General features: G+C 41.7%; 1 protein-coding gene across 1 annotated transcript in view; it reads left to right on the forward strand.

Moving 5' to 3' along the window:
• The window catches only part of kcnh3 (potassium voltage-gated channel, subfamily H (eag-related), member 3), a 518086-nt gene that overhangs the window by 398729 nt on the left and 106247 nt on the right, over window positions 1–13110 (forward strand). The gene's annotated exons all lie outside the window — the stretch shown is intronic.

Here is a 13110-nt window from a genome sequence, read left to right on the forward strand (position 1 = left end):
CGTAATTCCCCAGGTAACATTATTTTAGAGTCCTTTTGGGAGTAGTTAGTTCTGTTGTTGTGAAGCCCACTTACTGTTGACTATTCTTAGCCGAACCAGGTTATGAGAGTCCTGCATGATGTACCAGAGGTCTCCCTGAATACATCTGACGCTGGTATTGGGAATCCAATCCAAGTAGGTCCTCTTCAATAAAGTTACATGTTATCATTCCTTCAGGCCCCACCACCACAATACCAACCCCACAGCTGACCCTCTCACAAGCTGAACAACCCACACTGGCAGTCACTGATCTCCCTAACCCCCTAATCACAGCTTACCCGAACCCATCGTCCCACTAATGCTCCAGCCCCCTACCTACCGCAACACTAACCCACCAATTGCAGGTCTGTGACTAATTGCTTACTAGCATCTACTCCTTGCGCCAAGTCCCTCACAATCCATGGCCCTCACCCCCATATACACGCTCCCATCCCAAGATGATTTCTTCTGCGAGCCAGTAGCCCTGTGCTTGTCAGATTTCCTTTGCACCCTTGTGCATTGATGCCAATGAATTTCAAGGCCATTTGTGTTGGAGTGAGGGTCTCTTGTCTCTATTCTAGGTACATGTGCTATAATTGAGTTACTGGTTTGAATCCCAATTGTTGACTGAATTCGTGTGCTCTGCAGACTTTTTTTAATGATTAAAATGTCTACACTTGCTACATCTGTATTTCTAAAGAAATAGAGGCTAAACAACTATTGGAGGAGTTAACAAGAAGCTGGCAATGGGCAGAGCTGTAAGGGAACAGCAGGAGCAGCTTAATTGTGAAGGTTTTTGTTGTTGTAGAAGGGAAAAACACGAATTTTATTTTTCATACAGTTGTTTACCCCATGAACAAAATGAATAAATGAGGAATGTCTAACTGTGATACAGGCTTTTGGGGTTCACAATAGGCCTAAATGTAGTGCCTACTGCTGAAATGAACAGGTCAGTGCAAAGTGATTCAGTGCTGAGACTCAGATTGTGCAGCACCTACCTTGCTCATTAAAACATGAGTCGCTGAACATTTTCTGCCATGTTGCTTCTCCCCACAACTGTAACCTGACTGAACTAATTGCTGCTGTTCTAATTGTTTTGTGTCATTGCCTGAGTGTCTTTAACTCCAAAATTTTGACTATGCAACATCTTTCCTTTCACACCCTTTCTCCATTCTGATCTGAATATGCCTAAACCATTCCCGTGCGAGTCCTCTCTTCCTTATTATCTTGTTTCCCTGGCTTTCTTCCAATGGTTCTCTTTAAACCTTTTGCATTGCCTAGTCCTCTATTCATAGATCTGTTAACTCTACTTGTAATGTGAACACAGAGACGTGTGTTATATGTTACAGATGTAGTAATTTCAGCATCTTGAGTGGAGATACTTCTTCCTGTGTTTCCTTAAGGATCTTATTTACCAGTTGATTGAATATACAGTTCTGGGAGTGAAGCATTTCATTTAGACTTCAATACCATGTAATACTAGTTGTGTCACAGTGCAGGAGGATAACAATTCAGCAGATGATTTCATGCAACGTTCTACTACATAGATAGACATTGATATTGAAAAGCTTTGACACCTTGTAGCCATTTCTAATAACTGCATTTCTGGTTTGTATTTCTAATGCCATAACATATTAAGGATAGACAAAACCATATCAATTTTTCTGAATGCTGAAAATTTGGATGTGTCTTGGATGTGCCCTTTTCTTGAAGATGAAATGAGACTTAACAAGTGTAGTGTGATGGTATCCGAGATTCTGAAGCTAGAGAGTCAATTATCAATAAATTAGCTCAAAAGAGAAATAGAGATGAGTAAATCTGACTTGTGGCGCTTTATTTGAAGAAGTGCCAGAGATCACCGATTGATGTTTGTTATAAAGTACATCAGTAGTTTCAGCATGAAGTCACTTTTCCTTTGTCATAAGTCTGCTTGGCTGTCTGACCTGGACTTTGATGACCACAATTCTGTATGAAGACCTCGAGCTGATGATAGAGAGTTACTTTGTAGACACTTTTTAAAAATCTTCTTCAGGTGGCTGCCAGCATTATCCCTTGTGTGGTGACAGTGTTCCCATTGTGGCTTCATTGTCACTGAACAATAGGAAGTCACTTAGTCTTCATGCAGTTGCATAAACGCTGTATTCACCAAAAGCCCCAGCTGATCACCAACTTCAGTTGTTTCATTCAGAGAACTTTAATATTACAGCATCTTCATCAGAAAGTAGTTCCAAATAACACCAGTTAGGGAGCGATCTCCTGTCTGACCAGTTTAATGGCTTTGTCAGGGGGAGATCCTATCTGACCAATTTGATTGAATTTTTCGAAAAGGTAACAAGGTATTGATGAGGGTGGTATAGCTGATGTCATCTAGTGGACTTCAGTAAAGCCCTTGACAAGAAACAGGTCTAAAGGTTAGAGCCCATGGGATCCAAGGCAATTTGGCAAATTGGATCCAAAATTTGCTTGGCAATACTGGGCAGAAGGTGATAGTGAAGGATTGTTTTCCTGATTGAAAGCCTGTAAACAGTGGTGTACTACAGGTATTGGTGGACTTCAGTAAAGCCCTTGACAAGAAACAGGTCTAAAAGGTTAGAGCCCATGGAATCCAAGGCAATTTGGCAAATTGGTTCCAAAATTTGCTTGGCAATACTGGGCAGAAGATGATAGTGAAGGATTGTTTTCCTGACTGAAAGCCTGTAAACAGTGGTATACTACAGGTATTGGTGGACTTCAGGTGATGGAAACCTCACTATTTTTTATATATATTAACAAATTAGATATGATTGGTAAGATTGAAGATGACACAAAAATTGATGGTGTTGTTGATAGTGAGGTGGATAGTCTTGGGCCACAGAATGACATTGATCAGTGGTAAGATAAGCAGAGCAATGGAAGACAGAATTTTATTCTGGTAAGTGCCAGGTGATGTATTTTGGAGAACTAATAAGTGTTGTTTATACTGTACACATTGAATAGTAGAAGTCTAGAGACTATTGAGGAAAAGGGGGACTTTGGTTTACAAGAAGGTGGAAGCACAGGTAGATAGGATGATGAAGAAGACACATATGAGATACTTGCCTTCATTAGCTGAGGCATATAAGGACAGGACGATTATGGTTCAACTTTATAAAACATTGGTTGGGCCACAGCTAGAGTACTGTGTACAGTTCTGATCACTGCATGAGAGGAAGTATGTGATGCACTGGAGAGGATGCAGAGGACATTCACTAGGATGTTGCTTGGGATAGAGCATTTCAGTTATGCAGAGAGACTGGAAAGGTGAGTTTGTTTTCCTTGGAGTGGAAGAGGCTGAGATGGTACCTGTTAGAAGTGTGCAAAATTATGTGGGGTATAGATAGGGTAAATAGTCGGAAACTTTTCCCCATGGCAGAGGTGTCTAAAACTAAAGAGCGTAAGTTTAAGGTAAGGGATAAGAGGTTTAGAGGGATCTAAGGAAGAACATTTTCACCCAGTTCACCAGTGGTTGTAAATCATGCATTAGGACAAGCAGACCCCTTTGCATCAAAGTGTTCTTTAGTCTCTCACTATCTAGACAATGTAGATGTGTAGACAATATGCTTTCTTATTTTCTAGCCAAAGTGAACGACTTGACTTTCCAACATTCTCTCCATCTGCCAGACCTTTACTCTCTCACTTAATCCACCCATATCCCATTGAGGCCTCCTCTTATTCCCTTCACAAATTACTTCCCTACCTGTCTTTATGTCATCAGCAAATTTATCAGCCATACTTTGGTGTCTTCATTCAGGTCATTTATGTACATTGTAAAATATTGAAGCTCCAGAACACGGTAGCATAGCGGTTAGTGCGATGCTATTACAGCACCAGCGATCGGAGCTTGATTCCGGTCGCTGTCTGTAAGGAGTTTGTACATTCTCCCATGTCTGCGTGGGTTTCCTCCGGGTGCTCTGGTTTCCTCCCACATTACAAAGACGTAATAGTAGGCTAATTTGGGTTTAAAATGGGCGGCACAGACTCATTGGGCCGGAAGGGCCTGTTACCACGCTGTAAATAAAATTTTAAAAAAAACTGATCCCTGTGGCACACCACTAATCAGATCTTTCCAACATGATAAAGATCCATATCGCCAGCCAGCTCTTACTCCGCCCCTTCCCTCCTCTCTATCTTTCAGTCCAGAGGAAGGGTCTCGACCTCAAATGTCGACTGTTCATTTCCCACTATAGATGCTGCCTGACCCACTGAATTCCTTCAGCTTTTTGTGTGTTGTTCCAGATTCCAGCATCTGCGGCCTCTTGTCTCTCCAAAGATCCATTTATGCCTATTCTGTTTCCTGTTAGCTAGCCACTCTTATATCCATGTCAATAAGTTATCTCTACCTCATGAACTTGTGTTTTATGCGATAATCTTTGATGCAGCACCTTATCAAATCGTTTTTGGAAATTAAAGTATAATCAACAACAGGTCCCCATTTTTCCACAATATATGTTATCTCTTCAAAGGACAACAAATTGGTCAAACATGACTTCCCTTTCACAAATCCATGAACGTTGAATTTTTCTGGATGCTCTGCTATAATGTCTATAATGTCCTTAATAATAGCCTCTCGCGTTGCCACAGCAACAGATGTTAAATTGACTGGCTTTTCTGCTTTCTGCTTACCTTTTTGAATAAAGGAGTTACATTAGCTGTTTTTCAATCTAAAGGAACCTTCCCGGAATCTAGGAGATTATGAAAGATTGTAACCAACACACCAGCTGTCTCATTTGTCACCTTTTAGACTCTTGGATAAAATCCTCGAGGACCCAAAGACTTGTTAGCCTTCAGCTCCAACAGTTGGTTCAATGATTGTGTCCTTACTCAAGAAGGAATAGAATTATACTGGGGGCAGTTCAGAAAAGGTTCACTAGGTTGATTTATGGCTTGCGTGATTTATCTTAAGAGGAGCAGTTGAGTATTTTGGACCAACAGTAATTGATGTGCAGAAGAATGAGAGTTAATTTTATTGAAACATGTAAGATTCTGAATTGAAGCTGGTAGGATGTTCCCCCTTCCAGGAGAATCTAGAACAGGAAGAATAGTTTCAGTGTTGTGGTTTGACCATTTAAGAGAGATGAGGAATTTCTTATTCAAGGATCATGACTCTTTGGAATTCCTTGTCTGATAAAGCAATAGGGGCTGAATCAGTGAATGTGTTCAAGACTGAACTAAAGGAGAATCAAGGGTTATGTGGAAATGCAGTAAAGTATAATTGAGGCCAAGATGAGATCAGCTCATGGAATTACAGAGCAGATTCAAGAGATGATATTGCTTCGTCCTGCTCTTATTTCTTACGTTCAGTTTTGTGTTCTGGGTGATTTAGTGAGTTCTAACTTGGTCCAAATTCAATTTAGATTGAAGGATGGAAGTCATCTGTATCAAATTGGCTATAAATGGAATGAGTTTGGAAGAGCTCAATCCAGATCTCAAAGCACAAAGCTGATTAATTTCTTCAATAAATATCACTCGGTTGCTAATCCTATTCCAATAGTTGATCTTTTGAGTAGAAACACCACACTAGAGTGAAAAATGGTAGAGATTACTTTTTGGGGTCCATACTCAAGATGTGCCTATAATGCTTAGTCCCATGATGGCTACTTGTAGAGAGTTCTTCATGAACCATAAAGTTCCATGTAATGTTAACGACCTAGTAAGTCTGGCTTTTCATTTGATTTAATGGTGCAATTTGCAAGGCCACTTATGATCTACAGATCTCAGAAAATGGTACACTAAACTTGGCTAAAACCAAAACTATAGAACAAGCTCAGTAAAAAAAAATCACAAGCAACAGCAAAACAATGCAGTTCATTTATTTAGTTTACATGATCTCTATTCCCGTTCAAGTGAGAAAAGCAATAAGCAAGCACACCCTTTTACTAACATATGGTAATGTAATACTCTTTGCTTTTTAATAATGGACACTTTCAGCCTTTTCTTCATATTCTCAAGAAATGATGAACTGGAAGCCCAGTCACTCAGAAATACTGCTGATACTCTTTGAAAGTTAACCCTGAACAAAGCAAATTTAAGATACAATTTTAAAAACCAAATGAATGGCTGAAGGTCTGAAATGCCCCCTTGGACTGTTAGCAAGTTTCCTCAGATAGATACATGAAGCAGTGGCAGCATTTCTCTTTTCTTATCTATAATGTCCAGAAGGAGGCCATTATTTCTCACTGAATTTGTGCCCTTTCCCAGGATATCAATCACATTAATCCCATTCCTCACTCCTTATTTTTCTGTACCCCTGCAACATATTCTCTCTCACACCTGCCCATCAATTCTCCTCTGATTCTTTTATCCATTAACATACATACTGTAAGGGGTAATTTAATAATAGTCAATTAATCTACTGGCAGGTCTTTGGGATGTGGCAGGAACCTGGAGCAGTGAGGAAACCTACATGTCATGGAGAGAACATGCAAATTCCATACTAACAGCCGAGGTGAGGAGTGAACCTGGGTCCCTGGAGCTGTGAGGCACACTTTAACTTTTCACAACTGGACATTCAACATCAACATAAGGGCAAAAAAAGGGGGCATGAGATAGCTTTGGCAGAGAAGATTAAGAAGAATCCAAAGAAATTTTATGAGTATATTAAGGGGAAAATAGTATCTAGAGAAAGAATAGGGCCCCTCAAAGACCAAAGTGGATATCTTCATGTGGAGCTGCAGGATCCCCTCTGTTTTTACCTTGGAGAAAGACATGAAGACTTCAGACCTTGAGATAGTTAATGAGGAGGTCTTGGGGATAGTCTGCATTACAGCAGAGGAGGTATTGGATGTCTTAAAACGTATAAAGGTAGATGAATCTCCACGGCCTGATCAGGTATATCCAAGAATACAGTGGGAAGCTAGAGAACAAATTGCAGAAGCCCTGGCTGAGACATATGCATCATTATTAGTGATGAGTAAAGTGCTGTAAGGCTAGAGGGTGGCTAATGTTGTGCCTTTATTTAAGAAGGGCTGCGAAGTAAAACCTGGGAACTATAGACCAGTAAGCCTAACATCTGTGGCGGGTAAGTTACTAGAGGGGATTCTGAGGGATAAGCTATGCAAGCATTTGGAAAGACTGTTTGATCAGGGATAGCCAGCACAACTTTGTATGTGGGAGCTCGTGTCTTACGAATTTAATTGAGTTTTTTGAAGGCGGAACCAAGAAGGTCGACGGCAGTGGATGTGGTCTGTATGGACTTCAGCAAGGCCTTTGATAAGGTTCCACATGGTAGGCTGCTGTGGAAAGTTAGATTGCATGGGATCCAGGGAGAGCTGGCTAATTGGATACAGAATTGGCTTGATGGTAGGAAGCAGAGGGTGATGGTGGAAGGTTGTTTTTCAGACTGGAGGCCCATGACTGGTGGTGTTCCCCGGGGTTCAGTGCAAGGCCCATTGCTATTTGTCATCTGTATCAATGATTTGGATGAGAATGTACAAGGCATGGTTAGCAGGTATGCTGATGACACCAAAATAGGTGGTGTCATTGACAGTGAAGATGATAATCAGGATTTTCAGAGGGATCTTGATCAGCTGTGTAAGTGGGCCTTGGAAAGACACATGGAGTTTGATTCGGATAAGTGTGAGGTGTTGCATTTTGAGAAGACAAATGAGGGTAGGACTTTCACAGTTTTAATGGTAGGGTCCTGGGGAGTGTAGTAGAAAAGAGGGACCTAGGGGTACAAGCATACGATTCCCTGAAAGTGACATCGCAAGTAGACAGGGTGATAAAGAAGGCTTTTGGCACGCTGGCCTTTATCAGTCAGGGCATTGAGTATAGAAGTTGGGATGTTGCAGTTGTACAAGGTGTTGGTGAGGCCACATTTGGGATATTATGTTCAGCTGTGGTCACCCTGCTATAGGAAAGATGCCATCAAGCTGGAAAGAGTGCAGAAAAGATTTACAAAGATGTTGTCGGGACAAGAAGGAATGAGTTATGGAGAGAGGTTGAGCAGGTTGGGACCTTTTTCATTGGGGCATAGGAGAATGAAAGGTGATCTTATAGAGGTGTACAAAATTATGAGGGGCATTGATAGGGTGAATGCGCACAGTCTTTCTCCCAGAGTTGGGGAATCATGAACTAGAGGGCATAGGTTTAGGGTGAGAGGGGAGAGATTTAATAGGAAGCTGAGGAGCAACTTTTTCACCCAGAGAGTGGTCAGTACATGGAATGAGCTGCCAAAAGAAGTGGTTGAGGCAGGTATATTAACAACATTTGAAAGGTACTTGGACAGGTACATGGATAGGAAAGGTTTTAGAGGGATTTGGGCCAAATGCGGGCAATTGGGACTAGCTTATGTGGTCAGCATGGACCATTTGGGCTGAAGGGCCTGTTTCCATGCTGTATGACTGTATAATAAGATAAGATATCTTTATTAGTCACATGTACATTGAAACACACAGTGAAATGCATCTTTTGCTTAGAGTGTTCTGGGGGCAGCCCACAGGTGTCGCCACACTTCCGGGTGCCAACATAGCATGCCCACAGCTTCCTAAACTGTACGTCTTTGGAATGTGGGAGGAAACCGGAGCACCCAGAGGAAACCCACACAGACACGGGGAGAATGTACAAGCTTCTTACAGACAGCGGCCGGAATTGAACCTGAATCGCTGTCGCTGTAAAGCGTTACGCTAACCACTACACTACCGTGCCTGCCCTATATAACAACAGGTGATTCCAGAAATGTCTTCACATCACAAAAGAATTCATAGTAAAATCCAACAATTGCTGATGTCATAGCTGCCAAATTGAAGCAATGCAAGGACAGAATTGTCTCTGGCTATCAATGATCAAACGTTTTTTTGCATCTGACTTCTGGTCTTGAACAGGAGGTAGAAGGAACATCTTGCTGTTTACACTGAATTGACACATAAATGATCCATGTCACTGAGGCCTTCTGCCTGCAGAGAAGCACTCATTCCACTAGCCAAAGGTAAACAGGACAACTGACTTTTCCATGGGTTGCTGACTAACCCACAGTGCATGTTTCCCCATAGTGCCACTGACTGTGCACACAATGCTTTGCACGTGCTTCATGTGATCTTGGATTTTTTTTTTTACAGACCATAAAGGATTTCATTCCTTTTTGGATCAGCCATCTGTACCACCATGGTAAGTCATAGGCAGGGCTATAGGTGAAAAGATACCTACTCATGATATGTTTATGACTCCAGTCCTGAACCCATATACATGAGAGTATCGGGTTTACAGTGTGAACCACTGTGTTGCAAGAAACCTTACAGAGAATGTACTCAGCACTGTTGAGCAATGTGTTTGTGTTCTGGAGGAGAGGGTATCAGGATTTGTGATGGCCTGCTCAACACTGTGCAACCTTACCACAGTGGGGGAACAACTGTTGACAGTACCTTTCGGCAAGAAGCTGAAGAGTAGAAACATGAAGAGGAGCAGTAGGAAGATGAGGAAGTGGAGAGGACAGGACACCATATAGATAAGTGGGTTTATGTAAGAACACTTAATAACCTGGGCATTATGCAAGCTGGTAGATTAAAAACCAGAAAGTGTCCAACAATATCACCGTTGATGTTTTCTTATCTATAGCATCCAGAAGGAAGTCATTATTTCTCACTGGGTCCATGCTGTCTCTAAGAAGAGAAAAGGGGGATCCACTAAAGTATCCCCTTTCTGCTTGGGCTTTACATGATTAAGTAATAGAGCAAGTAGCCTCAACATCGCCTCATCATTCACCAACAGTCCTGTGTTCCTTCCTTTGATTTAGCATTGGCCATCACTTTGTCCTGTCTTGAACAACACAAAATGGAAGGCACCTGAAAATGCACATTCTAATCCTGGCGTTTTTTTTAATTTCAGTGATAACATGAATAGACAAAACTTTGCATATAAAAGTAGACTAATCGTCCTTGTGCTTTCCCCTAGTGCCTGTCATCTGTTCACTTTCCTTATCCCAATGCTGCTATAAGGTGTTTCATCAGTGGCCACAGCTTTGTAGAGTGGAAGGCTGCTTCAATGCCAGTGGCATTGGCAGATGACCTCAAACAACAGTAGGCCAAGTGGACTTGGCATCAGAGTGCACTCCTTGTCCTGGATCAGCTGCTGACAGACTACATTAAGTGGCAAGGTTAGGAGGATGAATGCCATCAGTTTGAGAGAGAAAAGCAGGTTCTTAATCAATGAAGCCATTAATACTCAGGATGGTGCCCTTACAAACGAACTGACCTGTCAGAAAAAAGATTGATGAAACTCCTTATTGAAAGGAGTATCCAGAAATGCAATGGCAGCAATATGCAGGAAAGCTCCCCCAACCATCCCCCCTTCCCCACCCGAGTTTCCAGTTAAGTTTCCTCAGACTTTTGAAAGCTGTTTTTGTCGCATTGTAAGATGGGTCCCACATGAACACTGATGGAGCTGACCATTTGTTCCATGTTAGAATGGGATTATGTTCTGCATAAAATCTTGTACCATCATGATGCTAGACTCCTCTTGCCCCTTTATGCTAGTATTTCAAGTGCAGCAGACATCTAGTGTGTTAAGTTAACAGAATTTCTGTAGAAGTACGAGAGCTACTGCACAAACACACTCTCCAGTGATCCCGTATCTGCATACGTGGCTGATGTTTCACAGCAAGCAGATCCCAGTGTCTTCGGTTGACAATACCATTTCTTTCCTGTCACCTTCTTCCTCCTACTCTAAAGGAGAAAGTAAGAAATACCTGCTTATATCACCTGCAGTTTGAGAACCGAAAGAGATTGTGGGATAAGGAAGAAGTGGGAGGAACAGGAGGAGGATTAAGCTCATCGTCAGTCATATTCCTCCGCCACTAGCTATGGCCTCATTGATCATGCTTCTGATTATAATCAACATTGTCTTTTTCTGAGCATTAAAGAATGTAGGAGCATCAGTTCACTTAACTTCTTTGCTGTCTTCTGTTGCTATGTGCTAGATTATATTGCCAGAAAGTAGGAAATGTGTCAGTGAGTGGTCTGCAACATGCTTGAGTGACATAGCTATCATTATTGAATAGCTGTTGGTCTGCACAGACTGTGTGAGGCCAGTAACAATATTGAGTGCATCAGGTAAAGTGTATAACTCTAAAAGAGTTCCAATCTGTTGATTGTTTTCAGGTGAATGATAATGGTGTGTTGAATTGAGCAGTGTGTGAGTCGAGTTGCGCATTTGGCAGAATGTGCCATTTGAACTTGTTCACCAAGAAAGCTGGTATCTTTATTAAGCATCTTTCTGCAGTACAACCACAGTCCTGGCATTGGCTTCCACCACTAACTCCTAAGCGGGAAGGGCCTTAATGTGGATACAGAATGTCTCTCCAAGTCTTGCACCAAGACTTCCAGTGCATTGTCAAAGAACCTGAATGCACTTTCTCTCTTATTTTCAGCAAATGGTTGCCTTGTCAGAGCACAGGTTCTCTCTTCAATAAAAATAGACTCCTAGCCATAACACATATTACTTTTGAGATTCAGGCTGCCTTTAAGTAATACTGTGTGCTTGAAATATCAGGGCTGCTGTTGAAGCATGCAGCCAGTGAACAGTTTGGCAATCACTTAAAACAGTGGGGAGTACAGATTTCATGTTTTATCTCAACACCAAGGACTGGTAAGGGTTAATTTTATAACATGGAGCCACAAGAGACTGCATGCTGGAATATGGAGTGAGAAACAAACCTCTGGAGGAACTCAGTGGGTCAAGCAGCATCTGAGGAAGCAAAAGAATAGTCCATATTTTAGGTTGAAACCCAGCATCAGGACTGAGTGTATAGGGGGAAGATAGCCAGTAGAAAGAGGTGAGAGGAAGGGGTGAGGCAGGGGCTGGTAGGTGATGGGTGGAACCAGGTGAGCAGGAAGATGATGGACAGATGGAGGCAGGTATGGGAGGGGGATGGATGGAGTCAGGAGATGGTGGGTGATAGGTCGAGACAGATAAGGAAAGAGAGGAAAAAAATGGAGGGACAGATGGAGCCAGGTGGGAGGAGGGGAGAGTGGAGGTAGAGACAGAGACCGGAAGGTGTTAAGTGGAAATAAGAGGCTGCAGATGCTGGAATCTCATAAGTAAGAGAGGTGATTGGTGGTATCAGATAAGGAAGGGATGAGAGGCAGATGGAACCAGTTGGGGGAAGGGATAGAAGAAACAGAATATGGAGTGGGTCCGTGATAAACAGATGGGGGGAAGAGAATGTAACTGGGTGAAGGTACGGGGTGGGGTGGGGGGTGGTGGATACTAGAAGAAGAGCAAAAGGAGTGTGGGTAAACTGAGGTTAAAAAATTCAATGTTCATGCCGTTGAGTTGTAGACTACCCAAGCAGAATATGAGGTGCTGTTCTTCTAGTTTGTTTTTTGCTTAATTTTATACCATTAGCCCTACTTCAAATTTTAGAACTGAGACAATTTAGTTCAGCGGGATTTTGAAATGTTATGAATTTGAGGCTTTATAAAGTTAATATTCTTTTTATATGGTCATAAGCTGATAAATAACCCTGCTAAAATGCAAGATGTCTTTCCACCATTTATGAGTATTTAGTCCCCAGCTTGAAAATACTATAGCGTCCATAAATTTTAACATTTCTCCAACAAACGTCTTTTAACATATCAGGAAATCTCATTAAGTACATCTGTTTGAATCTTCCATTCCACACTGATGCAATAGTCACCAATGGCATCAGTTGAAATGTGTTGCAGAAACTGGTGGGAAGTTCTGGACTCTTTTATACATTGTATCTTTTCTTTCTGCTTTGATCATATTTGCAGCTAAACAGAATTTATCTCAGCTGACCAATGAAGAAATTCTTAGGAAAGTAAGACTAATTAATTCATTAAACTGCAATTCCCAGTGGCAGTGGACATTCTCTGTGCCAAAAAATTCCCATTGGTTTTACATGTTAGAAAATATGGTAATCATTTGGAATACAATTCATGGTGCTTTTTATAATTACTAATTGCAAATGAATTTTGGTAATAAACAGGTAACCCTGGGGACACGCATATATTTGGGAAACCAAATGGGCTATTGGTTAATTAGTCTTCCTTAAAAGCCCCTCAGGGTCAAGGATGACTTGCTTCCACTACGGCTCTCAGGAGTGGAAGATACCTCTGC

Source organism: Pristis pectinata, chromosome 1 (assembly GCF_009764475.1).
Source record: "Pristis pectinata isolate sPriPec2 chromosome 1, sPriPec2.1.pri, whole genome shotgun sequence".
Classification (NCBI taxonomy): domain Eukaryota; kingdom Metazoa; phylum Chordata; class Chondrichthyes; order Rhinopristiformes; family Pristidae; genus Pristis; species Pristis pectinata.